Source organism: Nelumbo lutea, chromosome 1 (assembly GCF_056320005.1).
Source record: "Nelumbo lutea isolate HS-2025 chromosome 1, American lotus-T2T, whole genome shotgun sequence".
NCBI lineage: Eukaryota > Viridiplantae > Streptophyta > Magnoliopsida > Proteales > Nelumbonaceae > Nelumbo > Nelumbo lutea.
Window position 1 is genome coordinate 15007730 of NC_142684.1, and position 4185 is coordinate 15011914.

General features: G+C 39.2%; 1 pseudogene across 1 annotated transcript; it reads left to right on the forward strand.

Moving 5' to 3' along the window:
* Positions 1 to 284: 284 nt before the first annotated feature.
* On the forward strand, positions 285 to 2552 carry LOC148873638 (aspartyl protease family protein At5g10770 pseudogene; annotated as a pseudogene). Its single transcript, XR_016094843.1, has 2 exons — positions 285 to 544; positions 1298 to 2552. The product of XR_016094843.1 is annotated as an aspartyl protease family protein At5g10770 pseudogene (transcript).
* Positions 2553 to 4185: the final 1633 nt, after the last annotated feature.

Below are 4185 nucleotides of genomic sequence, written 5' to 3' on the forward strand. Positions count from 1 at the left end.
ACCGAATGGTTGAACCACTGACCTTAAAACGATGGCCAAAGCTGTTTCTAAATGGGTTTTTAAAACCTTGGTATAGATGATTTAATATCTACCTTTCTTCCAATATCTTATTAATTAAGCATGATTGGGTATGTTGGGTATCTGGATAGTCAAAAGACCCATTAACACACTCAGCTGCCCTGCCCGAGGACTTGTCGAGCAATCTCTATATAACTGGCCCATATGTTCCCCTGATAACAAGCCAAGTTTGTTAATTTGGCCTTGTAGAATAGAGTAGAGCAGAACAAACCATTACTGCTGCTGCTGATATTTGTCTCATTTTTACTTACCACCAACAGCTTCAGTACTATCATCAGCACCACAACCACCAGCGTCTGCAATATCAAAAGACCACAATTATATTCATCCATGGCCATCAACCACATTCCTTTCCTCGCTTCACTTCTTCTCCTTCTCTGTACGGTGGATGCCTCTGGAGGCGAGAGATTGGAAATTATGATTTCTTCACTACTACCAACAACAACTTGTTCCCCCTTCACTCAAGGTAAATAAACTGATCCTAGCAAATATGCTAGCTGATATAGGGTTGTCACTTGTCAGATCTCTGACTCTCTGTGGTGTTGCTACGGGATTCTTTTTAGGTGACCCACAAGGTTTCAATTATGAATACAACATCGCTATAGGGCTGTCAATTAATTGGCTCTATCCAGTAGAACCGAACCGAACCGAACCGAATCAATTATACCGATTCTAGTTCTGAGTTTTCTATTCCAATTATAATCGGCTTGGGACCCGTTTTTGGCTTTTTGCTATTTCAAACTCACGGTTTATTTGCAATTTTTATTACACTTACTCTGAAGCTAAATTTCATAGACTGTTTAGTTAAAAGAACACTATTTTATATTGAAAGTAATTATAGATGTAATCGGGTATAATTGGGAGTGGGGACAGTATATATTAACAATATAATCGGTTAAGTTCTGGATCTGGTTTTATAGGTAGAGATAGCCAATAGGGTCTTGTCTGGGAGTACTGATCGAGTCTGCATGTTTGTCATATATATTTTAATTTCCTGCGTTTCTTAATCATTGTACGTGTTTGCTAGTTAATAGGTAATTAGCAGATTTGGACAGGTTTCTGGGTGGGAGCTAGGTTAGCTTTGTGGAGGTCTTATTTACTAGCTAGACTCTCGTGTGTGGCTGATGAGTTATTGGTCAATATTCCAGTAGTTGCATTGTCTCATTACTAAAATCTGATCAGTTGTGGTTGTTTTATTATTAATTTCCAATGTTATCAGGTCTCAATAGTTCCAGAATGCTGCAGATTGTTCACAAAAATGGGCCTTGTTCAACACTAAGCCTGGGGAAGAACACAAGTCTAATTACTTCTCACCAAATCTTTGTCCAAGACCAACTTCGTCTGAACTTCATCTGGTCTAGATTTTCCAAGCGTTTACAAGGAGAATTTCCCAATAAAGTTGCAATCCCTGCCAATCCTCTCCTTCCTTATGGATCCATTTTCTACGTTACCATTGGATTTGGCACGCCGATGCAAACTCTATCATTGGATTTTGACACTGGTAGTGATCTCACCTGGGTCCAATGTAAACCATGTGTTAACTGCTATCCACAAGTTGAACCCCTCTTTGATCCATCCTTGTCATCCTCTTTCTCCAGCATCCCATGTCGCTCAGCCGAGTGCTCCCGTGTTTTCACGGCCACCGGCAACACTCAGTCCTGTAGCTCCACCTGTATCTATAGCATACAATATGCCGATAAATCCATCTCTGAAGGAATCTTTGCAAGCGAAACACTGAAGTTGACAGCCTCTGATGTGTTCCTAGTTTTCTGTTTGGCTGTGGCCTGAACAATAGTGGGACCTTCTCACGTGCAGCGGGGCTTCTAGGGCTAGGACCCGATGAACTCTCTATGGTGTCTCAAACTGCTAACAAGTATGGAAAGCTATTTTCCTACTGTCTCCCGTCAACAAGAAGCTCAACCGGATTCTTGGCATTTGGGGCCCAAACAGGTGCCTCCTCCCAAGTGACATACACACCATTGTTATCAGTAGCCAATCTGGTACCTAGTTTCTACTTCGTCCAACTGATAGGTATAAGTGTTAATGGACAGGTTTTGTCCATCCCATCGTCAGCCTTCACGTCTGTCCTACCACCCATTGTAGACTCTGGTACTACCTTTACTCGGTTGGCAGCGTCGGCCTACGCAGCCCTGAAATTAGCGTTCCAGCAAGCAATGTCCAACTATCCGGTAGCACCACCATTGCCGCCCTTGGACACATGCTATGACTTCAGCGGGTACAGCAAAATCGTTGTACCAGAGATCGTGTTGTATTTTGCAGGAGGTGCCAACCTCGTCGTGCACCCATCTGGATTTCTTCATATTGAAAGCGCATCTCATGTTTGTTTGGCTTTCATTGGAAACCAAAACACTCAAAACCTGATCATACTTGGGAACCAAATACAGAAGACATACGAGGTTATCTATGATGTGGCAGGAAGAAGGTTAGGATTTCGCCCTGGTGGTTGTAGCTGATGGCAAGTAATCCGAGGATCATCATGATGATCTTGGTTATATAATAAAGAAGCACAGCAATAGACAAAAATAAAATTTCATGAATGTTGATATATATCAATCCATGCACATAAATATTAATTAAGGTTTGGAGACAATTATCTAGAGCCCAATAATTAATATGCATGTTTTCCGCCTGGGGGACAACTTCCGGATTGTATTGCTCAGATGGTTGCTCTTTAATCAAGTTTCTTTATCAGTGAAAATAAACTCATCGTATATGTGTGTCATAAGAACCGGCTTTTGGACTGGAAAGAGTATAAATACATATAGTGAAAAAATGCAATAAAAGTAATACAAAATACTAAACTCTGCGCTCTGCATAGGCTCTCCCATAATTTATGCTGAAACTTAATTAATTATAATGGGATAAAGAGGATCCAACACTAAATCACTTGATCAAAGTGATTTTGATACCATCTCAAAAAACCATTCAACCTAAAAGCTTAATCTGTTAGGTGAAGTCCTTGAATAGGTTGATATTCTCTAATGCTTCTAAATTCTACACACTTTTCTATAAATCACCTACACGTTTCACCAATAAGAATTTTGGTATTACTTTTCTTTGGTAACAATTTTTGTATTATTAGTACCATGGGCTCAGTTTGAAAAAAATATAAATACAAATATGTACAATACAAATATACAAAATAATATAAAATACAAGGATTTGTGCTCTACATATTTGTATTTGTAGTCTTAAATAAATGTGAAGTGTTTAATATAGTGTGTACGTAAATTGAGGTTATGGAACTCATTTCATCGCATCAATATTTAAAACTTGACGTTTTTTTAGTGAGAACGAATCAGCGGCGACCACGGTTGCCAGATGATCAGTTAAAACTAGTTTGATGTGCTTTGAGATCCTGCGCGAAGTCAATCTTCATGTGACGCCAATAAAGCATTTCTCCAACATGGTGAGGAGACATGCAACCCTTAAATTAAGCCCATGCTGGATCTTCTATTTCCAACTCTCCATACAAAAGGGGAATATTTCACATGGATTAATTCAGACCCACGAGAGGCTCACATCTTCTATTTTAATGCTATAGAATAAATACTTATTTGGGGATCTCATCTAATAGTTTAAGCTTTTAAATTAATATGTTTATATATATATATATATATATTTTGTAGGAAGGAGGGTGAAGTGAAGCAACCTCTATTAACAAATTAACATAGCCCTTTTCTTTAATGATTTTAGAGAGACTTCCACATTCTCTTGTGGGATTTGTGGGGATGAGAGAGGTGTAGAGCTTCTATTTACAATTTTCTGAGAAACCCAGATAGTGTTGTGCTTGTATCCCTAGGAGAAACCCAAGAGTGCTAGTATTTGATCAAACACCTAATAGGAGAGAGACTCTGGATCAATAGACCGGTTAGACGTTCTGTAAGAGTAGAACTCAAATAGAGGTTATAAGATTAGATTGAGGATTGGTGGTAGAAAAGCCAAGAAGCGGTTGAAGTTGTTTTCTTGTTTAGTCGATCCTCTATGGCATCTGTGGAAAGCCATATGCAAATATGCCATGGAAGCTACACACATTAGACCTGAATCAGTTATTAGAGCGGTTGAAGCTCAAATTGGATCTCTGCT